This window comes from Polyergus mexicanus, unplaced genomic scaffold (assembly GCF_030449975.1).
Source record: "Polyergus mexicanus isolate NDT 795.1 unplaced genomic scaffold, iyPolMexi1.0 SCAF_2, whole genome shotgun sequence".
NCBI classification, from domain to species: Eukaryota; Metazoa; Arthropoda; class Insecta; order Hymenoptera; family Formicidae; genus Polyergus; species Polyergus mexicanus.
Window position 1 is genome coordinate 5,359,252 of NW_027223322.1, and position 26,259 is coordinate 5,385,510.

General features: G+C 34.1%; 1 protein-coding gene across 2 annotated transcripts in view; it reads right to left on the reverse strand.

Moving 5' to 3' along the window:
* Positions 1-26,259, reverse strand: part of Jvl (javelin-like) — a 62,429-nt gene that overhangs the window by 8,972 nt on the left and 27,198 nt on the right. The gene's annotated exons all lie outside the window — the stretch shown is intronic.

The window sequence follows — 26,259 nt, forward strand, 5'->3', positions numbered from 1 at the left end:
TATTCGAAAGTGCAATTTCTGTCTCGCTCCCGCGAGAGAGATCAAGCGCGTTCTACCATTATTCCACGGACATGTGCCATCCGATATCTCACGCTCGTGACAGATGAGCGTTGTCACAATATTTTCAATGCATCACAAAACTTTCGCGCGATATACATATTTTTCGAAACCGATGTCGCTTAAGACGTATTGCATTAAATCGTTTTCACAAAAATCAGTCGAAGAATTTCTCATTAAAATTAAGTCGAAAGTTCTGCGATGCGTTGCATTGTATCCTTTGATTCTCAGTACCTATTAATTAATCCGATATATTTCGTTACGCATGCGATAATTATCGGAATAATATACTTGAAGCCACGAGAACTTGCGTTGATCAAATTTACGTCTTGAATCGTATACAGTTTTTTCATCATGTGCACCTAAACGAGGATATATAATTGGTACCTTTATTTTTCATTAAAAATGCATTTTATAATTAAAATTATTGGATTATTCCAGATTTCTGGAACATGAAGATTTAAGAAATTCGCACAATGCGCGTTATAGAAATTATTGTGTCGTATTGTGTGAATACTCAGACTCCTAAGAGTTTTTATATAGCAACTACTGCTCTTGAGACGTAAGAATAAAGCAACGAGAATCAAGTTATTGAGATCTAATATCCGCTCGTTCCTCTCGCAATGCAAAGAGGCTGTTTCCCCGATCTGATTGCACCGAAAGTGTACTTATGAGATAGGCGCGAGTGAGATAATTACATTGATTACGCTGAGATGCGGATCTCTATTTTCACTGGAGCATCAAGGATAATGGAAATTCATACGGCGGGATTCAACCGATCGTCATTAATTATAAACGGACCCGGTAATTGCATCGGTCATGAAGAACTTTGCTTAATGATTCGAATTTAAGCCGATGTATCTATAACGACGTGGCGTAATATTCTTCCTCTCGATTCCTATACTTTCACCGGTTGTATCTTCAACGATAGAGAATACATTACGTTAATGATCGGTAATTGTATTAGATCGAGTCTGTGAAACGGCTGCATTTTTTTTTTTTTTTTTTTAAATGTCAGTTGCAAATTCGATTTCGAGCCATTTCCCTTGACTGATTGAGCGTTTTCTCTTGTAAAAAGAATAGGCGCGATCGAAAAGAAGATGTAAAAATAAATTCTGAGATAGATGTACAGCCGCATAGATAATCTGTCCGTAATTGAATAATCGCGTCATCCGGGGAAAAACTGAATATTCTTATAATTTTTCCTGTTTGTAAATCGATCTGCGGTAAGAGAAATTCAAACGACATACATATTCGCCCCCTCCCCTTGAGCGATAACTTCTTAAGAAAGCATTTTTCGACCTATGTTTATAGGAAATTTTTTGTTCAGAATTAAATTTCCTATAAGATCTCAAAGTCTGGCTGGAACGTTCGGAGCCATCCTGTATAGTACGCGAATAGATAAAGATACTTGTAAGATATATCGTACATATATTAGAATATTTAAAAAAAATATATATTAAAATTTATTATATGCGCGCGATTATTGTCAAGTATCGAGATGCATTATCAAGTTTAGAATTCTGTATGCATTGTCTCCCGCAGAGCTGATGCGTCTATTGTGAAAGAAAATGGAAACCCCCCCATATGGTGGACATACACTTCACGGCTGTTATTTTATCGTCGTGTAATTCGCGCCGCACGACGTCGAAGACGCCGGCACCGGCTATGCGTGATACGCGCTACCGTCGTCAGCGTGCGTATCGCGACTAGTGAAGCAAGCAAAGCAGCAAGAAAGTGCGAGAGAAAACGGGGCTTTTGTGTCAAAGTCTCTCCCGCGATCTATCGAACGACGAACGTCGAAGGTGAAGAGCAAACATGATCCTTATAAACTTTATATATATTTTAAGTAATTTATATAAATTAAGAATTTATAATAGTCTATTTTTAGTTGATGATTTCTGATGATGAAAAAAATCGGAAAGTAATTAATAAAAATTTAATGAAAAAATTATTTCTCTTACAATCCGATTTAGTTCGTTGCAAGGAATTATTTATATATATATATATATATATATATATTTTTTTTTTTTTAATTGTATCACGCACGCACGTTTTTTATATTACGAATTATAAAATATAAGATATAATTATATCCCCAATAATGCAAATGAAAAAATATCATAAAGACATTTAAACGTCTTAGTTCTTTTAGACGTCACTTGAACATTATTCCTAAGTTGTTCACTTAAGTAGTTATACAAAATTGTCTTAATGGTAATCATGACTACCCATTAATGTTTGCGCAAAGAAATTTTTCTACTCGCTACTTACACAACGCTTCTTTATCTGTATGGTCACCTCTGTGCAGTATTTAAACAGCGCGATGTTGCAACGTGTCACTGAAAGCATAATGTGCCCCAAGCGAGGAAACGGATCTCATCTTTATCCATGAACGAATGAATCATCACCGAACTTCGGACAGACAGTATCGTGTCTCGAAACAGCATTGGGATCGTCTACCTCCAATATACTTCCGAACGAATTTACCTTCGTATATTCATTCGAGAGACCGGACGATGCCAGAGAACAAATGATGTTGTTATACGCGCTTTAAAGCATTCTTAAGTATGTTCATTCGATCGAAAATTCGCCACACATCTTCGAATCATGACATAGCGACCATATTCAAACAAGTCCGACCGCTTATTTATTCGATACAAATAGAGAACTTCACGTGAATTACCTTCGAGTACCTTTCATCACCATAAGAAGAGATTGATACATAGTCCGTAAATCACTTCACAATAATATAAACAGAACCTCTGATTTTTAATGACTTATAAATAAAGAATTAATTGAGATATCTTAATTATGATGCACAAATGGCAATTCAATTAATGCAACTTTTAGTTCAAAACTTTAAATATACTATATACAGAATGATTGGCGATTAAGATAATAATTATTAAAGCAAATTCATTATTTAAATTAAGAAAAGATTACATTTTTATAAAAAAAAAAAAATGTTGAAGCAGAATAACAGTTTTTAAGTTATAAGCAATAAAAAATTTACATAATGTACATATGAATTGAATGTCACAAAAAAATCACGAGTATTAAAATTAATAAATTATAATAAATTTTTAATCTTTATTTAATTTAAAATTGTTATGTATTATTATAGCGTTTTTGATAAAATTTCAATTTTAGTTTATTGCACGAAATATTTATAATAAATTAGAACTTTCTCTTTTATATAGCTTCCTAATCAAGATATAAGTAATAAAAAAAAATTGTTTTTAATATTCCATGCAATAGTTGCAAATCACTCTAGATTCAGTGTCTTCGATAACGGGCTAGCCGATCTTTTGATTTGAGAAAGATCAATTCTCACCTTTTGGATTGAAGGCTGTTCGCGGTACGGCCTCCGCATTTTCCGTTCACCCACACAAGTTTTTGCCATTGTTTCCCCGTAAACGCACCGCTCCTTTTAAACGCTTCTCGTCAGACACAACTATTCTACGGTATAGGACGAGAGCGGATTCTTATGCGAGGTCGCACAGCGCACAATGCAATGGACCAAGGTTTAAAAAAGCAACGCGATCTCCCCGATGACTATTTTTACTTCTATAAAATACCACGCCGATCGAAATATCGAATCGATTCGCGGGAATTTACGAGCGATTCATAGAAGACAAGCGTGCACTGCCAGACGATCTCCTTGATAAGGCAAGCATCATCATCGTCCAGGGATTTGTTCCGTTCATGGTTTTGATCGAGAGATTTATATACGTTGCCTCGTTTAAAAAAAGGGCGCTGATAATTTTCAGCATGTAACTCTAATTTTCCCCAAAAAATTTCTTAAAAATTAAAAAATCTTACGAGTAAAAAAATTTTTAAAATAAAAAACTATAGAATACAAAAGTAAGTGTTGATTTAAACCGTAATATAAACCATGATGCCTGTGATATAAATTTAAATACAAAGTAATAAGTATTCTTATTAATAAGTATTCTATTAAGAGTTAAAAATAAATCTTGATGTCGATGCTGGTATATTTTCTTAAGAAATAAAAATGCATTTTTTAAATATCGTATTTCTCTTAAAAAATAAAAAATTATATTATTTGAAGAGACTCTTTCATCATTGAGAGAAAGATAATCAACCGTATGCTGAGAAAAAATAATTACTGACTTGACTAAATTCGTCCAACTAATTACTATTTCTTTGTATCTCTTTAATTGAAATATTTAAATATTTAAGTCAAATATACGTCATGTTAGATTTAATATATCGTATTTGATTTAAATATTTAAATATTTCAATTAAAGAGATACAAAGAAATAGTAATTAGTTGGGCAAATTTAGTCAAATTAACGACTTTTTTTTCTTCTCAGTGTACGATTTTAATTGCGGAAGCAACTTCGACTAGAGTGTCGTTCTATATGTTTATTGTTTCATATTAATTATCGCGAAGAGCATCCGTCCTTTTGATAAAGTATCAACAAATGAGAACAAAACTAATTTGCATCTCGTTATTATCGGCCATGAATTTAGCGGATAATAATAACTGGCAGACTAAAATTGTTCATGGAATCGTACAAGAGGAGCAAAGTAATATTATCATTAGCGCAGATAATTTATTTAGCGCGTAAATCCATGTCGATGGGCCAAACCTTTATTATCGATACGATGATAATAGAAAGAAAGAGAGAGGAAGGGAAGTGCGCAGGAGATCCGCCTACTCATACTCGAGGAGTTCGCGTGATTTATGATACGTCGATGCTAATCTCAAAGTCTCCTCTTTTTACACACATCCTGAAAAACAAAGCGTTCGATAGGACAAAAGCCTCCGTCGACATCGCGCCGACATCGACATATCGACGCTAATTGAAAATTTATTCGCGATCTTGAGATTTCCATCAAAATTTACACATGTATTTTAAATTTCTTAATTGAATATAATTTCAATTCACGACTTCGAGATCATTGATTTTAAATCCTAACTCCTAACTTAATCATTGTGCATCTTTACTCATTATTACTCTATCAATAAAATGAGTAATAGTGTATGGTATATGTACTCTTATTCTGTAATAAAATATTTTCAAAAACATATTTGCAAAGATCTCTAAAATATTTTCGTTTCAATATAGTTGAAACACAGATTTATAATTGATTCTATATAAAATTTATCAAATTGAAATATTATTAAATTCATAAACTATTCATCGATCACATCATAATTGTCAGCGTAAAGAATGGGAAAAAAAAAAAAAAAAAAAAAAATAGAAACCTCACAGTACGTGTGATTCATCAATCGCGGCTTTTCTTTCCGACCTACAGGATAAGACCTCGAGTAGACTCCATCCGTATGCAACGGGAGGCCCCCGCACGCGGTAATCATCCGCATAATAATGGCTCGGTCGTTGCACGCGCGTGTCACTCTTATAAGGAGCGTGTGCTGATGCCTACGCTGTTATTTTTTTCTTTTTCTATTCGTATCTATCGCACCTCTGCCTTTATGAGAAAGAACAGGACGGAAGAAAGTAAAGCATGATGCAGGAGAAGAGAGAGAGAGAGAGAGAGAAAAAAAAATGAGAGAATCCTGTCCGCCTCCACGTGTTGGCGCGCGTCGTTTGCTCCACGTACCTTCACCCGCCTCCGACTTTGCTAAGTGAAGATCTTGATGTAAAGGGCCGTGATTCTTAGATGCCCCATGTGTTGATTGCGTCGACGTGCCTCGAGGTTGTAGCATACAGATAAGCCCTAGCAGCTATTTGTATCACAATACACGCGAATGACTTGATATATTAGATTGAATTTTCGTAGTGATCGATCAGTTGCTGCTTGATGCAATTAATAAAAAAATATAAAATATAAAAACATCTTTCCTTTAATAAAAATGATAAAAGTAACAGTAAAAAGTAGATATAAAGCAGATTTTATAATATATAAATATATTTATTTTTATATATATATAATATAATATAATATTTATATATTATATAATATATTATAAATTTAAAAAATCTAACAATTCAAAATTTTCATTCTCGGCAAATAACAAAGTAAAAAGAGGAGAAAGATTCCATATACATATATTATTTGAGGAAAAGCTACAATTATTATAGCTCTTACTATAAAAACTTACTTGAAAAAGAAGCTAGATTTATATCATGCTGGAAAGTGCAAAAATTCACGAATAAAATATGAGACCCAATTTGAAACATCCTCGCGATACTAATTCCTTGCCCAATTGGCGATTTTATCGTCCCGACCACTGTTCAAAGCCGATACCGTGGGTGTTAAAAGCTCGCGTAACTCCTACGTATTGTACCAAATGTAAGGAGCGTAACGTTCAATATTTTTACCAAAACCTAAAGCGGGTCGTTTCGATTGCTAAGTTACAAAGCTTTTAGACTCGCGCCCGCGCGACTTCTCTATGCGATTTTACTTGAGGTTAATTAATCAGCCGTAACTAACGTTGGAGTACGACAGGGCCAAAAGTTGCAACCGCATCAAGCAACCGTGCAAGGTATGTGCTGACATAATTAAAGATGAGATAGCTATGTCGGGAATAAACGGAGGCTATATCTTCGAAGATTATCTTGTAAATTCAATTCATATATTGTGGAAATTTATTATATTTGAATAGGCAATTGTACGCAAAGCGAGGATATGCGTTCTGTATTTAGAAAAGGGATTTAGTCAAATGATGGAATCTAAATAACATACAAGAGGTACTTTTCGAGAAAATTTCTAACACGAATTTACAATACGTCTCGCATTAAAATCTGAGAAAGTTTTATGAAGAATTATTTGCAAGATCGAATCTCCCACAAATAGAATAGTCTGTAAATACTATCTCCTAAATCGTGAACATTATATCCCATCCAATATGCGTCCAAGTACATATGAATGAGAATCCGTCGTACCAGACGACGCCAAGCCTTAAAAGCAAAAACTTGAAGTACTCGCGAGTGGAGTATGGTAGTCAACGCGATACCGTGTCTCAAGGACGCGTTTCAATGCGACAAGGTACATATCCATTTAATTTTGGAATAAACAATGGGCGCGTCGGTGGACACGCGTATTATATACGCAGTAGCGTGTTCGAAAGGAAAGTTCTTTTCCTAATTATATTGCATTTCTCGACAAAATATTCCATCAAATGCATTTATTTCAAATATCTCGCGCGAATCGACATATTAGACTTGCGTGAGGAAGCTCTCGTTACGCCTCAAGTTCATGGCATCTTATAATGAACTTGCCAGGGAGGCTATCTGAAATTGAAGGTAGAATGAGATTCAAGTATTCGAGCTACCCCCGTCCAGCTGCGCATTGCAAATATAATTGTCTTTGCGGAAAGTATTTGGAAATTTTAAGAAGAATACGTTGAGGCAATATTTAGAAATTTCAATAAAAAGATGATTTTAACGTTTACTCTCATAAATTTCTCTATATTTATTTATCTAGATATTTTTCCAATAGATATTTTAGGAAGGAACGTATTATTCGAAAAATGTCTAACTTGGCTCATTTCTAAAATTTATAGTATCTAGAATTCATAAGATAAAGTAAGAAAAGTTTTGAGACAAATAAACAATTCGTCGCGATCTTTAATTGCCAATTTCTAGTTGCCCTTGAATTTTACTCGGAATGTTTAATCTATATGTGTGTGTGTGTGTGTGTGTGTGTCGTTGAATAATTATATCACGATGCGCCATGTAACGATCATTGAGATTACTGTAATTTCTAAACGAGGCCGCATAAAAGACTCGCGTGAAATCTTTGTGAACGGGAGTCAATTGATAGGAAACATTGGTTACGCGACTTTCTCCAATTGGATCTCATTGATCTTACTGACTGGAAGTCAGAATCGAGTTCTCGAATCAAGTTGTCGGGATTTAATTGTCGAAAATTCATCGATAGGCGCAAAGCGGTGGTGGCGGCCGCGAACCGTAATGCAGGTCAAGGGAGTCGCCGATTAGTAATGGGGTTTGTGACACGCGAAACATCTAGTAACTAGGAAGCAGTTTCTATAGGCTGACCCGTGAAAATTTCTACGAACTTTCTCACGCAATTTATTCCCATAAAAGAATCGTCTGCCATCGAATAAATTGCTTTCCTTCGACACGCCTCGCTTCTGCGGCGCGAAGCGTATAAAATTGCCAGCAAATTCGATTTTAAGATTTACGAACAATCGCTCGGTTTTTCAAAATCTGTCAAATGGATTGATTAAAATCCGACTTTGTAATAATGGGCAGGCTAACGTAAAAAGAATTAATCTCTTCCAAAGTCTTTCTTTTTGATTCTTGTGCTGAAGATGTGTAAATAAAAATTCGTAAATAGCGTTTCTGTGTCAAGCAATGTCAAATGATAGGTAAATTTAATTTTTTCAGGTTGTTAATTAATTTCATATACATTTTTAAAAAACTGGTTCGACATATTAATATTTAGCATATACGTATGACACGATATAACAATATAATAATTTAACTTAATAGAATGCAGAGAATATTTTCTAGAGATTCAAAATTCAATAAATATTAAATATTTTATTCCAACAAGATCTTACAATAGCCATTACATTATATAAAGCTAATTCGATAATTCTTTGTTTTATTACACGAATATGAATCGTTTATTTATATATATGAAAAAAGTAATATAAAAAACTAATAGACGTAAGATATAAATTAATATAACAGATACGTTTTAGTCTGTCTATATCCATATGTGTCATAAATACACGCAAGAATGTAATTACTTAGTCAGGCAGTTATCTCTCTCGATGATATTCATTTCCATTGGGAAACGTATGAAATTAGTTAATACTTAATTAATGATTAAATAATTGTTAATAAACAAATGAGAACTACATATTTAAACGTTTGAACATTATTTATCAATGATATAAAAAATTTAAAAATAGACCGATATAACTTCACTAGATTATCTCTTACTTTACAGTATTCGATTTTCAACGAAATCTTCTCGCAGAAGTAGAATAATAATCCTTGTGGCAGATCTTGATTTATATTATTCGACTACATATAATGTTTGATCGAATTTCCAACAAACACTAATTTACTCTATTTTTCACAGAATTATATTCGTTATTTTTTTGCAAAAAATATAATAATTCAAATAAACTAGAGATACAATTTTGAAGCGATTCATAATTGCCTCGATTAGCGAAGGGTCACAAAGAGCATGAAATGTCAAGCCGTAAAAAGGCCGCGAGGCAATCTGATGAACGACCGGTTCGCGATACTTGGTTCGTTTTGATACGAGATACGTGAACGAATATGCCGATTTCGGAATTAAAGATCGGCCTCATGAAAACGACACTCTCACCTCGACAACTGGCTAAATTAGCGGATTCAACGAGTGAATCGTGAGATCTTGATTATACTGTAAGATCAAAATCGATGCCGCGAGAAGTAGGACTGTCGGGGACGTGACTTTCCATTCTATCCGATTTTCTATTATATGTTGCCGCAGCTCAATTGATCTCATATATGTTCGTGATACATACTCCACTAGATATTGGCCCCTATTTTCAACTCTATTACGCGCATTCGGCATCTTTTAAATTATTTCTCCGATACATAATATCAACCGTGTCGAATCGCGATACGAGAGAGAAATGAGAATTAAGAAACTGTGTATTCAATGTATAGAATATTGCTAGCGAATAAAAAATTTTATATTGCAAGCAATCTCTCTCTTATTATTTTATGTAACCGAACAGAAAATCGGATGGCTATGTTTACCGTTAAAATGCGGTGAGAGGCCGGATCATTGCCCGTTATGGAAAAAAAAAAGAAAAAAAAACTTAGCAAGGTATAACATTAGCGTATTTTCTTTGGTAGCCCGCAACGATTTCACTTTCTATTGCGCAAAATATTCGATGACTTTCAAAAAGTTCGTTAATGCCAAATTCTCTCTCGACGTTATTAAAGTTTAGGATATTAATTTACATCAAAAAGGAAATTTAATGATAAATTCGACGATCGATAACGTCAAAGTAATTATAATGTAGGATTTTTTGAAATTATTTTAGATCATAGATTGAACGAAATGACGACTGCCCGAACGGACAGTGACGAATTGCAGTGAAAACTCGATTGATCGATCGATCTGTGATCCGATCGGTCCCCAAGGGTTTACATAATACGGCTCGACAGCGTCCTGTTATGGAATTTATCGATCGCTGCATCAATATAAGGACATACATTGACCAGTTGTCATCTTGTCTGTGATTCTGTATTCGCTTTGACCATGGACCCAATTCTCAACCCTTTTATATAAAATTTAATTTTTTGAATTTTGTCTTTGATGCAAAATTCCCAGCCATAAATATTTCACCATTTATAGCAATTTAATTAGTATTATAAAAATGTAATTTAATAATCTCAATGTTTGAGAACATCTTAAATATTTTTTTTAATTTAATTAATAGTTCCAATCACTTACGCGATTTTTGATACGAAGTCTCTTTCGTTATGAAATGGTAGCTAAATATTTAGTTATAAATTGGACAGAAATCCTGAAGAATTAATGCATTGAAGTTCTATCGCTACGTATGAAGGCAATCATTTTTGCTCGCATTTATCAAGTTCGATCATATTTATGTAATGCACAATTTATATCGTAAAAATTGCTGCCTACCGAACATTTTGAATAAATTAATTCAAAAATTATCCTGGCAAATGTTTAGCAGAAATTTTTATAATTTTTGCAATAGTAAAAATAAGACGTTTAAATTAGAATAAGAATATAAAAACTTGGATTATATTTTCTACGTATGTGCAAAGAGAAAAGTAATATAATAAAAGATCAATAACACCTTCGCGATAACGGTGTAAAAATATGCATTATTATCGCGAAAAACAAGCAAGCTGCGAGCCAAAAAATAAAAATGCTTCAGTTTCACATATAACGCTTCGATAGTTTGCTCATATTGGAGTAATCATCATTTCTCATTTTTGCATAGTGAAAGTGGCTTCCAAGTGCATATTGTTGCGCGCATCGTCCAAAGACATTGCGCTAGTCTTAAAATAATTGCACCTATCTGTGGCCGGTTTACCTATGCCGGTATCTATAAGACGCAACAGCTGGTTCGCATAAGTCGGGCAACTGCGCCAGCCACCGCGGACTCTATAAATTAAATCACGGGCACGATTCAATAATTTCGAGGGCGCCCCTCCGCGCTCGCCTTCATGATCCGTACTCGAGAGAAAACATTGCAAATAACAGATCGTTAGCGAGTGGTTTGAAACAGCTCTCGATCGTGCTTAAGGACTCGAACGAATTACGGCGGGTTGTAATAGTGGATCACGACCCTGATTGCATATCCTATAATGCCGGATGTATTTGTCGCCCCCGTTTATATTGAACGTTTCGAATTGACCGCGCTAATGTTATTCTAGAAAGGCGCGAGATATCCTCTCTAATAATCGATTCTTATATAGCGCCATGAAAGAAAGTATGTATCTGTGAAATTATATTTATCTGCTCCGGATCTTTTAACTGCTCATTTCCAAAGTAATTTACGTCGTACTGTTTCCTCTGTTTCGTATTTATCGCTATCGATTTTTCACCAGGAAAATAAAAAAACTCCTTTTATATATCCAACTTCCTGCAATTGCGGAACGAGCGAGTTATCGCGGCGAGTAATACAAAATTATTGCGAGTATTTGCTATCTAATTTTTCCGGCATATAAATGCACAAATAGCGAAATTTCAATGAAGATTATAATATAATGACTCGTAGTATTACAACTATGAATAATCTGTTACTTTGTATATGTCTCATCAAAGCAATATTAAAAATTAATTAACTTCTTGAAAATTTTGGAACAATATATGTATATAATTTTGTCCAGGCAAGTGATAATGATATCCTGGATGCCTACATGATGTTATTACGGTTATTTCGGTCAGATCATTCTCGATGAACAGTGAGATAATTCTTAAAATATCAGAGTGGCTTATGTAGGCTGCCACGTGCTAAAATAATTTGAGGGCTGACCGCCCAAAATAAAGAGCGGCCGCATTATTAATGAGAATCTCCAGCCACTTCCGTCTATATATATATAGACACACACACACACACACACTTGATTTTCAATAACGCCGCGACTCTGATGACAGTTTATTAAAACGGAAAATTTATCACGCAATTGTGTATGTAAGAACGGACATATTACGCAGATAAGGCTTCTTATCTAAGCGATAGATAACGCAAGCGTCGATTTCTTTGCATCGGTAATGGAACGTTTATTTATTGCGAGTCGCAAGTTTTATCCTACTCGATTCGTATTGGGATTTCGAGTTAGTCGGGAAAAATTAATGGGAAAAGTAGAGCAATAGTAATTTCTTCCAACTCCCACAATTTCGCTTTCACGATGCCTTCGTATGAACGATTATACTATGTAACGTTGCAACCTGATTCGAGTGTGTTTCATTCACACACACGCGCAAGGTTTAATGTCATACGCACAAATGTACATTATAAAAATGAACGAAACCGCTCCTGCTTGGCACGCACGTAACTCTTCGTTATTATTATAAGTCGCAAAGGATTTTATATCTAGATATTGTACGTAAATGATATTATAATCTACTGCGATCAAATATAGTATCATTTGAAAAATTTAATAGATAAATATATATATATATATATATATATATATATATATATAATTTAAAAATTAAATATTTAATTAAATTTAATTGAATAAGTTTATAACAAAAATTAAGTTCAATAAGTATAATACCAAAATTAAAAATTATTATTAAATCAATATAGTATGTGATATATTATGAGTTATTATATAAAGGACAACGAAAATATGATATTTAGTGGTAAAATACAATAATATTGAGCAAAGTTCAAGGGCTGTTTAACTAAACGGTTTTTTTATCACATGATTCGCAGGATGGCAGATGCACGCCATATGTTATGAAGGCGAGCATCTCGTTAGCGATAAATCTCAGGAAAGGCACGTGTATCTCGATGAAGGAAAAATATGTGTATATAGTACTTATAAATTATCGCAGCTTTACACAGCTGCGTTCGATGGTTACAGAGCGTCTCGGTATTATCCGGAATCTTCGAAGGAAGATTTAGGAATTGGGTTTAATCGAGTATACGCGTGAAAAGAATAAGAATTTATACAGGTGATTTTTCCGCTAGCTGCGAATGTGAATATGTTTATCGATAATTTCGCGAAACAGTTTCTATTCTATCTCTTTTTCTACGTGAAATCGCGACGTCGTGTTTTACACGCTGCAATTCTCCAGGGTCTTTCGTAAATTGTGGTAGAGCAATTCAATATAATTCGAATAATCCTCGCGGCGTGACCATGGGAAAGTAAAGATACGGCAAAAGTGAAAGCAATGTAGGCCAATATCGAAGTCAAGAAGACATCGTATCGACCAAACATTCGTTTGACGACGCGACCAGAGAAAATTTATTAAAACGAATATACAAGGGTGGATCGAAAAATAAATTGGTTCGTGTATTTGCTATGTGAGAGAACGACAAACATATATGTCATCGTATAGTTTCTCTCCGCTCCTCCCCGCCAAGCTCTACTTGTCAGTGCGTCGAGCTTCGAGGGGATTATGTGTATCAAAATAAAATACAACTTGAATTTAAAACCATTGTCTGTTATTTTGAACCAAGTTACTTTTCGATCCACTCTCGTATACGCACGTGTGATAAAACCATCTATATATAATGAAAGAGGTCATAAAAGAATATGACATTAATTCATGAAATTATTGCACTTAACAATTGATTTTTATTTAAGTTTGTAAGAGAAAGAGGAAGTGTTTTCGTAAAATATATAAAAACTCGTCAAAATATTTGACACATTCGAGAAATTAAATTATCAAAAAATATTATATCTCATCAGATTATTGTTAAAAATATCTTTAATTTAGTTCGAGAATCGCATGAGGAGAATGAACCGGTTCTATCTATTTTGGAACATTTTGCATAATATTCAAGCTATACGCATAATCTTATCACTCATTATTCACATCATTAAAATGTGTCTCTGTTTCACACACACAATTTTATTTTGTTATTATTAGAATTCATACCCCATTAAAAAAAAAAAAAAGCATACTTGCTTATGACGAAGATTCACGAGATGTGAGGGAGAATGAAAAAGAGAGAAAGAGCGATAGAAAAAAAGGGAATTAGGTCACAGGATGCAGCTGATTGATAATTCGCAAGCATGAGGCAGCATCGCGAATGTGCGTGCCGGGACACGCATGGTTGCATGCAACTCGATACGCATTTTGAGAGTATATTTTGCATAGCAGCGAATGCGCGTGATAAACTAGAATAAAGACTCGCGTATCATTTTATCTTACATCTTCTTTTGATATTCTATGGGGTTATTTAGGTCAAAACAATAATTGATATTAAATTCGAATTTAAATAAAAATCATAGAAAATGTAGAAAAAATTGATATTATATACAGAATGTGTACAAGATCTCACTAATTCTGATTGTAATAACAGAATAATAAAATCCAAATAATAAAAGATAATTCTGAAGTAATTTTTTCAAATACATTTAGAACGAATATTTTACTTATTTCAATGACGATCTTAAGGACACGCGTCAATATTTCTTGTAAATACTTTAGCATACTATATCATGTGTGTATATATTCGTATTAATAAATTAAATAAAAATTGTATATACCAGTGAGATAAAGTGACCTCTTTATTTTGCAAAAAACGTATTTGTGCAGCAATTATGTGTGTTTTACCTAAAATTATGTAAATTTAATTTTAATTTCAGATGTATCGTCGCGCCTTTGTGAGCCTGCTAAGGAGCTAATTAAGTTCTTTGTTATCCTGGAACGTGATGCTTACTTCGTCGAATGAAACATTCACAGGTTCTTTTTATATTTCCTTTAAGGAGGAAGGAATCTCACATGAATAAACTATTGAAAAATTTGTTCACTAATTCCTAAATGATTCTTTGATATTTATGACAGAATATTACTGTTAAATTAATTGTAATATATTATATTTTTAACTCTAAATTTGACGAAAAAAGAGAAGGGAGAAACTAGAAATTAATTTAATAAAAGACTTCTTAAATATATTCTTATTCAAATTGCTCAGATATTATCTTTCTTTAAAACTAAAAAATAAAATATTGATTAAATATGTATGTTATTATCAATTTAATTATTATCTTATAATTTATAATTTCTTTCATCTGTTGATCTCAGAATTTCTCGACGATTTATTTTTTAGAAAACTGAAATTAAGAATCAATAGCGATTGGCGCCGACCGGTTCTATAATTTAACTTTAACAAATATCACAAGGATGACGAGGTGCCAGCTCGTGCCGTCGTGTTCTTCGACCCATTTTTATTCGATTGCACCTCTCATCGTCATAACTCTTTCGTATGAAAGACTCGCGCGCGCAAATGGTAGCATAAACGTATACAATAAAAATGTCGTGACGGCAAAAACCAGTTCTCTTCGATTTTGGGTACCGACTTGTTCGGTATCATCTTTGCGGTGCAAATATACGCGGTGATAAATTACCTATTATTGGCAAATACGATGCGCGAAGAATAGAGCAAGTTGATATTCGATCGTACCAGGTAAAATCCGTTCAAACATTATATACTTTGCTCACTCTGAAAAAAAGGCTATAAAAAATGCATTCGACACGAATATATTACTTTTAATTTTCTTTTTATACAAGTTTTATATTACCTATATGTTATTATATCGAGATAAAATATTTTTTAACAAAAATATCGATAGCTACTCAATTCGGAGTTCACACAAGGCGATATAAATTGCAACCTATAAGAGAACAGCCGACCGGAAAACCAGCAACAAAGTGTGCTGCGTGCACGTGCGGTTTTTATAGCAACGACGAAGGGGGCAACAAGCGGCAATTAGCGGCGATCCTATGGTAAAGCGTAGAAATTCTCGCGTGTCTGCGCGACAAGACGCACGGCTTGCTCGCAATGACTGCTCGTGACTCCGCGCACGGTCGGGTACATTGACCTAACTGCATGGCTGCGATAATTGGGTAACAAAAGCCGCACGTCTTTGCGTCTCCGAGAGAGATAAGCGTCACCGTTAAAACTCGCTTGCGATGGCTGGTGATCGAACCTGAAGATTTCTGCGCGTCGCAAATATGTAAATCACCTTGCCAAACGCTACGTCTCTATGAAACAAACGCGCAAAATGACGGCGCCTATTTGTACCGCTTCCTGTGTTTGCGTGATTACGTAAGTTAATCGACCGCGACCGCAAATCCCCGCCCCGATTTCGACTCTATCGACACCGCGCTTTTCAGCCGGCTGAAACGGACAGGTGTACCGAGACCGGATACACCGCTTGTATCGGCATCATTAATCGATCGGACGAATACTTCGATTAGTCGGATAATAGCACGGCTTTTTCCGTGATCGAATACGACGGTCGTTCGTGTATGTTCGAATTAAGCATATCTACCATTCTTATAATTTACGAAAGTACTTGTAAATAATTTACAAAGCATATAATTTTCGTATTCATCATTTAATTTATATAAATCTATTTTCAATACATATATGTAGATACATATTTATTTAATTATATAATAGTATAAACGCAAGTCGATCTCGTCGCGGCGATCAATGTCGGAAGAGAAGTGTTCGCTGCGTTTGTTTTTCTATCAAGGGGGGCTCGATTAAGGCGCTACTTCTTGGCAAGGGGTGCGGCTGTTAATTGCGAGATTCGCCAGGTATAGTTGAAAGTCACTTTGACCCTCGGTGCAACTCGGCGCATTGTGCGGTAACGAATGACTCGCGTGCAATTAAGTGGTATAGCTCTAAAGGATGGTTTTGGAAACTTTGTTCGAAAAAAAAAAAAAAAAAAAAAAAATTCGATCTATTAATATCACGTTCTAATTCTCATTTCAAATCATTTAAACAACACGCATCAATTTCGAGATTGAAAAGGAAATTATGAGGATAAATTAAAGAACTGCGCGTAAAACAATATATCGAGAAATAGTGCTTGTAAAGCACTATTTTTTTTTTTTTCGTTTCTTTAATTATATCGTGATACGCTACAATATAATTTCGAATATAAACTCTTAAATTATACAGTATGTTGAGAATCTGGAAATTGCGTCTGACAAAGCATTCGTGCGACGAATATGAACGATGTCATGCACGGTTCGCAATGTAAATCACATTCCTTACATACGCAATTAATAACTTCCCCGGGACGAAAAGCGATCGTTATAATTTCATACGTTGCGCATACCAGATCGAGTCGTGGAAATCAACGTTGCGACGTAATGCCACTGATTGCGAGTAACTGTAACTAGATGCGAAATGGGCCAGCGTAATTATCGAGTAGCGCGGAAGAGGAGGCGCGAGATGGTTGATATACCAATGTATCTTATATATTCTACGGATGCTCTCGGTGGCAAACTATCATCGGACACGCGATTTCTTGTAAAACCATCAATAAAAATTTAACGCTAATACGTTTCCCCGAATAAAATCACCCGTTCACAATTTTGTCGTAGACTTCACATAATCATGTTTTTTTTTTTTCCTGTAATGTTCTGTATATTTTTAATGTATAATCTTTAGTAAATGTGACAATTAAAATGTTATAGTAAATGTATATTTTTTTCTCATTAGGTAAAACTCGGTTATTAAAATCGATGACAAACGAAAATATTTTAATTACGAATTAAATTAAGATTCTGGATTGTAATCTGTGGCGTATACACTTTCTTTTTTATATGCGCAAATGGCAGTGAAGATAAGACAGTGTAATGAGGAAATACTTGCTCATGACTCCTCTTACATGGAACTAAACACTCGATAAACAGATGCTCCCGAAAGATGACAGATGGTGGATGGTGGGAACGGCTGCGTGAAGCAAGTGAAATCGTTCGCTGCTTCATCTCGATCGAGAGAAATATTATTTAAAATAGTATATGTTTTAATAATCGTAACATAATTGTTTCATTTTATTAAAAAAAATACTAGTATAAATTTTTTGCACATAAAATCAATCTTCCGATGTGATTTTGGCCATTTTTTGTTTCTTCCGATTCTAAAGAGATATACGTTAAATTTTAAAAGAGATATAAAAGAGAAACATTACACAATGTTAGTAGATTCTAATATATACTATAATTTTCGTATTTTTCAAATTCTATAGATTTCTTCTCATTTTTTTATATTAAAAGCGTGCCGATGAATTAAAACGTACACTGTATATAGTATCGCTAGGCGAGAGCATTTTCTCTGCTACTTTGTAGAGCGTGGCCGCAGCATGCAGCTTTATTTTATCCACGGTCAGACCAAACGGGCACTACTCCTGGTCAGCAGTTATTTAACCATAATGGGATGTTATCAACTTTTAAATCGGCGCACGTTGATCGCGGCGTATATCGCGAGCACGATGCGGAAGGAAGCTGTGCGTGTCGTGAAAAGAAAAATATCAAAGTACTTTCGTGAAAAAATATTTTCGTGAATTATAGGCCAATTTATATAAGACAATAAAGATAAATTATTCTATAACTCTTAAAAATTGTGACAAGCTACGATAAAAATGATAAAATATAAAATTTGAAAAATATGTCGTTTATTGCAAAACAAATCAACATCAATTTTTCACAGGATATAAAATTTTTTTATCGCGTTATACTAAGGTAATTTATCACATTACACGAGAATTCATTGTACTTATCAGATAAGAGAATTTATTGTGATAAGTATATTTCTAGATTAATTTCATATATCATTTGATAATATTTATATATATATATATATATATATATATATATATACATGCAAACATTTGTTTTCATTCAAAAGAGAATAATTTTTTCATTGTTTCCTCCTACTTTTATTTCCTTATAACTTTCGATTAGCGCGTTACTTAATTTTGATCCGACTCTTAACTTTCAAAATAAGCTTAAGAAATTTTCTCTACAAAAGCAACGGCAAAATTATAAAATTATCTAGCGCACGCCTGTTTCTGAAGCGATGATATTGCGAGCGGTTGCTCGCTTGTTGCCCCGCCTGCAACGCGCAGCATCAGATTATCTCGGAACATGTGCAGGATAAATAAAAAGGTACAGGTGGATGCGAGCGGAAATTGAGCACTGCCATTGGCGCAGCAGGCTGAAGAGTGGTATAGCGGAATCAAAAATGATTTAGGATCGATTTCACCGACGCCGATTATTTACGCTCTTCCTCTTGTATCACCATCATCGTTATGATCCTCATGGAGAAAGAACATTCAGTTAATTTTAGTCAGCCCCTAATCGCTCCGCGATAATAATGCGCACGATCTAACGATCGGAAAATTGCGTTTTTCATCTCACTATAAGAAGTAAAAGATATGTACAGAAAACGCGAGATAAATACTTCTTGCTATCAAGAACATACTTTGATCGTTTGTATTCATTTTTATCATATTTGTAATTCAAAATTCTCCGTAAAGTCTGAATGAAAAATATCTCTATCTTTTTCATCTTACATATTATTTCTTATGCGTTTATAGCAACATTTCCCTTATCATTTCAAAGTTTGTGTAAAATCTACACTTATTTACATATTATCTTTATTTATATATAATATACATAACAAACATGATGATGTTAAATGAGTATATTTAAATATAATTCCATATATATATATATATATATTATCGTTACTATCTTTTGTAACGTCAATAAGCTGTTCGGTTTATTCCATTGTATCGAAGGTAAACAACGATTAAATTGTGCGTACAACAAATATATGCATTAATCCCGGAAAATGAAGGAGCAATTGGTTACGAGTAAGTGCGCACGGCGCACATTGACGATACTGTTACGAAATGTAGAGAAGTGGAAAATAAAGTGGAAACCATTCACGAAGGAAGAAACGATTGTTCATTACGTACTGTAAACAAATCGTCGATAAACCAAGCGAGAAAAAAAATACTACAGTCTATTAATTCGATATCGATCGATGAGATTAAAATGCAGATTTAGATAGGCAGACGCGCAGCGTTTCTTTGTTAAACATTTAACTTAGTATTAGTTACAAAAATGGCAAGTTATATACTATCATAGTTGTAACGAGAGAAAAACTACTGAGAAAATATCTTTTTCATAAAAAATTTCTATTCCTATTTATTAATTTAAAATAATAATAGACGAGTGTTTACACGACCAAACTGGCAATTTATTGTTTCATTGTTACGTCACAACGTTTTCGACCATATGTTTTTGGTCCTTATCAAATGAACTAAAATTACAATATTATAAATAATGATAATGACGTTACAGAAATGAAATAAACGAAATTATGTATCTGCGTTAAGAAATTGAAAGAGAAAAATCGATATGTCATAATGACAATGTGTCAACCTCTCGGTTTGAGAGACTGAGAAAGACTAAACGACCTTTATTAATCTATCGTATATGTTATTTAAATTCTCTGTGTCCTTTTGAGAGTTAATAATGTTGTCATATTTTTTAATAAAGAACATTTCAGCTATTTCTCTCTTTCTTACATGTTTTTCGGTATGCAGAATATCAGGCGCTGACCAATCGAGGTCATGATCAAATTCTAATTTGTGTTTGCTAATTACGGAAAGATTAGTTGCGTGCATTTTTATGTTATTAAAATGTTCCTTGATGCGGATACTTAAATATCTTTTCGTTTGGCCAATATATAAAGCGCTACAATTCTTGCAATTTATTTTACAATAAACTTCCGTTCTATTACTAATAGGCAGTCCATCTTTACCACGTTTAATCAATGAGTTTAATTTTTTTAGATATATTGTAGACAACCGTAAAACTTATATTTTTAAAAAACGGAAACCTTCAACAAATGGTAATGCAATATAGGAGGATTTGTCTACACTATTTTCCTCGGTACTCGGAATAATATCAAACAATAAATTACCAATTTGATCGTGTAAACACTCGTCTATTAATTTATTTACTGGCGATATCTCGAAATTAAACATTAATTAAAATAATAAATTATAGAAGAATATTATATATAATAATGTATACATATATTATTAATCAATAATTATATAATTAGATCTGCAATAAATATAAAAAATCGAGTAAACACGCGGAAATGAAAATAGAAATCTGCGATTACGAATGTTACGATTCATTTCACATTTCTCATTAGAATTATGGTCATTACACGCATATATATATTGCGTTATGTTACAGGTACGCGTCCAATTACAGCTAATTCGTACTCAGCCGAAGATAGAGGATTTTCTTTTTTTTCTGTGTTGTAATAACTTTTAAACACGTCGGTCGGTTGGTATTAACGACGTAACGTTGAAAGAGGGGAAATCATCGGAGCATGTTCAACTGGAATCCACTGTCGAAAGGTTTGCAGAAATCGCTTACACAATACCTTGGTAATAAAACGCCGAAAACGAGGTTAATGTCATCATATCTGCCGATGATTAATAGGCGGCAACTGATAATTATTTATTTATATGTCGTAAATAAAAATTTTATCTCGAAAGAAATTTTATTTTAATCGGGGAAATAACATGTTTCTAATGCCCTTTTTTCGTTACCTTCGAACTAATTAATTAAAAAAATGTAAATTAAATATTTGAGAGTAAAAAATAACTACGTATCTTATAAAATTAATATCTTTTTAGAATATAATCTGGGCTCTCCCCTATTGGCCCTTCCTTCTCTTTTTATTGATTTTTATCATTTGAGAGCCTCTTTTATTTTTTTAACATTATTATTTACTTTAATATCTTTTTTGTGCTTTCTCGTTTGTATCAATAATGATAATTTGTGAACAAAAGTTGCTGCGGTTTTTTGTGCTTACGCGATTAAACGAGTTTGATTAAATAAGTTTTATCACCGCAAATTTTTCGATTCAGAACAAAAGCTTAAATAAGCAAGGCTGGCAAGTGAATGCGGTCACGTGAAATTCGTATCTTTTACCTAGGTAAAAGATATTGTCGCACGCGATGCGCACCGCAAGCTTCCAACATTCATTTCCGTAATGATTCGCAAACCTCGACGCGAAAATATTCGCAAAAGTTCGCGTGCCTCATCATCATCGTGACGTGCAATCGATCGATTGAATTATTCGGATCGCTTTTACAATTTAACCTTTTTTTTTTCTTTTTTTTTTCTTGCAAGACACTGCACGAATGTCTCGATTACAATAAATTATCGTAATCGCATAATTTTTTACCGCAATTACAAGATTCATCAAAAAGACAAAGAGTATTAATACTTGTTGATAAAAAAATAAACTCTGAAAATATTCGCAAGATGGAAAATTTAAATTTTATCTTAAATTTAACAGAAAAGAAGAAATTAAAAGAAATAATTAAATGCTAAATAATATCAGATTAATATTTTTTCAATGATCTTAACAATTTAATTTTAATAATGCGTTTCTATTAAAATGATCAAATGTGTATTTCAGATACGATATAAATTGCTCGAGTTATATTCGCGCCACGCCATCGCCGGAAGTTTAACCCGCATAAATTATTTCCACACTCAAGTACTGTAAGCACTTGAGTTCAGTTGTAAGCACTCTCTTTCAATCTACAAACGATTGATGGACGAATTGCTCTTACATATATATGGCTGCAAAAACTAACTATCAAAATATCAAGATGAAAGATTATGTACGTATAGCCAAAAGATACTTTAATTTTAAGAATTGCTATTAAAAAAACGAAAAAATACAGAGTATTAGAATATTAATATAATTAATATAAATACATATCTTTTCAATAATAATTAATAAATTGTATAACATATTCAAAACACACACATACACACACACACACACACACACACACACACACATTGTAAATAAACATAATAAGTATTCCTGCACAGAACTGTTATTTTAAAATTAGCCGAAATGTGTGGAATATGCTTGGATTCACACGCAATCACAGTATTAATTGCTACTAGTTTGCATGGTATTTAAGAACAAAGATGATTCCGAGTAAATGTCGGGCTTTCATGCGGAAAGCGGCGAACTGCAACCGGTGCTCGACATGTGTATCTCGTAAAACAGCGGTATTAGAGAGGTTGGTTCACCGGGTTTGTCGGCCTCTCCGTACGGTAACGCGCGCGCGTGTGACACGCGTAATGGACGCGTGCATCCTTCACACATACCGATGCTTGTATCTGGAGTATATCGCGCGACACACGCACGTTTCTCCGATCGGCTTCCTAATCCGGTTAAATGACGGCAGCTCTGTGGCTGCGGCTCAATCATTCTTCCTTCGAGGCGTTACGAGGGCGTTCAACCGCGTCCGGCGCAGGAAGAGATCTCGCTCGTCGAGATCGGCTTAAACACGCGAGATTCGCATATGGCCGCGCCATGTGGCGGTTTAATCCAAGAATACCGAGAATGTGGAATGTATTTTCATACATTTTACTTAAACGCGTTATATTAGAAACAAGTGTGTCGATATATTGTAACTTTGAACTTTCCAATAATTTAGCGAATATTTCTTGTAAAATTTTTATGATATATTATTTAATGACATTACTGATCGTATAATAACAAAGTAAAAAAAAAAAAAAAAATCTACATAATGAAAGTAGGAGCTCCTCATATTTGTAATGTGCGAATTAGTGCGAACGAAGACGGTCTCGCACTCGAATTTAGACGCAATCCTCATTCTTTCCATCATCGCGTTTATCTTTCTCCATCTTATCCTTTGCTAGCAGGTGGATGATTCGCGCAAAGATAAGATGTTTTTGCTAAACGAAAAAACGGTATCTAATGCCGAGATATATTTTTCTCTCAATAATAGCGAAAACGCAGTCAAACGCCAGGGTGGTTAAGGATTACGGCACAACGCGTTATTCCTTCGCGATAACGGGAATCGAATTGTCGACTGCAGATTGCGTGTCATTCTCATTCCATTAATTCGGTCTCGTCCGCAGGAAAGCGTTTGTATACCGTTCCCGCAATATTGTTTCGAAGAGCCCGCCATTTAGACTAATGTGGGACGGATTACGTTCGCGTCCGCATATGTATAATCTGGGAAAATGGATGTTGAAGTTATGTCAATGGAACGTAAACGGGTCAATTAACGAGCAATTTTATGCGCATTACATTGTCGTTGTGTATCGCGATTACAAAGAGCAGCCGAAATTCAGACAGCCGTTTGTGATCATGAAAGCGACACGTATCGCCTATCATTATTGCTGAAGTTGGTACGTTTTTTTTTTTAAATAAATATGTCAACTATATCTCTCGCCTCTTCTGAGAAAATAGATATTTATGCTATTTATATCGAGTATGAAACCGCACTTTTTAAGATGAGACAAACATATCTATATATTTAAATAAACAATTTCTAAATATTTTAATGTCTAGAGACATACTGGAAATGCTTAAATAAAATATTAGAAATTAACATTTAGCCATTCGAGTAAAATAAGCACATAATATTTTTCACGTCGAATAAATGACAAAATTAAATAGATATTCTGTTAATGATTCCTTAAGACGCTCCCGACTTGTTCATCTACGCGACTCTATCTTCCTAGATAAAGTTGTTTAATACAACCGGAAATGCTGTTCAAATCCGCGCGTGTTATAGCCATCTCGACATGGTGCTCGTAAGCGTATAAGCACAGCCATGTACACGCATGTTCGCTTTAACCCGTTCCTCTCCGTACGTTTGTTGCACGCGTATCGTTTCGTGAGTGTGTTGCATCCGTAAACTAGGCTCCTGGAATTGAAACTGGTCGTGCACATATGGTGCACATGATGCGCAGGGGAAGAATACAATGTCGTAGAATTGGATTATATTTCGAATTCTAATTTCAACGGCTTACATTTTAGAAAAATACTTACATCATATTAAAAATTGTAAAATATTTACAAACAAGGATATGATAAAAAAGTTCTCCTCACTACAGTCACGAATTAATATTTTATAATTGCATTTAATTATATCCACCGATATATACAGCAAAATTATTCTGTACCATTTGTTGTCATAAATATATATATATATAAAATTTAAAAAAATTAAAATAAAAAATATAAAAAATAGTTATTAATTTCAACCTTTTAAACAAAAGTATTAAATAAAAAAAGGGCATGATATCAGAATTATAAACGTCTTCATTCAAAACACTCTGTCTTGAAATATGAAATTTAAAAAGATTCAAAACAAAAATCACGAATCAAATATATCATTGATGATCGCTTTTAATATTATAGTATAAATTGTATAAAGATAAATTTCTCAAGACGATGTCGACGTCACTGCGCGACTAGACATATTATATTCATATTTCTGCAATGCAAACGTCCACTAAAAGCTACTTCAATGTGGGGGGGGGGGGGGGGCAGTGGAGCCGCGAAACAACGGGGGAAGTTAGCCAAGCGTACTGGCCGGCATCCGTTTCCGCAGGATGCACGATTGTCATTTTACCTTTTCAGGATTCGGCCGCTGAATCTGACGCGGCGGGGGTCATTGCGGTTCCGCACGATATTTAATTCGTCGCGAAATTGACCGAAGGAAATTAATCCGATGAACGGCGGGGGCGAATTGAAAGAGAAAAATCGGAGCAGCGAGAGGAGCGCCAATGCGTCATTAGTCCGGTTGATCGTTTCATTCAAGGCTGCTGGAGTCACTCAACCAATCAACAATTGGCAAAAAGTTACGTGGAAGAAAAATCAATGCGCGGTTTTATTATTTTGTCATATGTATGTACGTACGTATAATAAATTTTACTATTTATCGACTGCTTTATAATCTTCTAATTCTTAGAAAAAGATAGACATGTCATTTAAATGTGTAATCTTATTCGAAAATTTTGCACGTAAGAAATGAAAGATCAGAAGCGATTATGCAAACCTTTGTCTTTGTCAGAGGACAGAACGTTAGCGATGTGAGTTACGTGCGAAGAAAATCTTTATCTCTGTATCGCGTTGCATCAATAATACACGATGTATGTGTTACGAAGATAATTTTACACTCGAGATATTTAATTACGTTCGAGCTTCACGTGAGAAAAAAAAAAAAAAAGTCACGTATAGTTGTTTACGCAAATCCACGTGCATTGACCACCATGCGAATTTTACGTCACGTATAAAAATTCTCAGCACGCATCGTTCTCGGAACGTCAATAGGAAACTTCATAGGCGGCATCAAAATTAGTATTATATATAAATTATCAATTTTC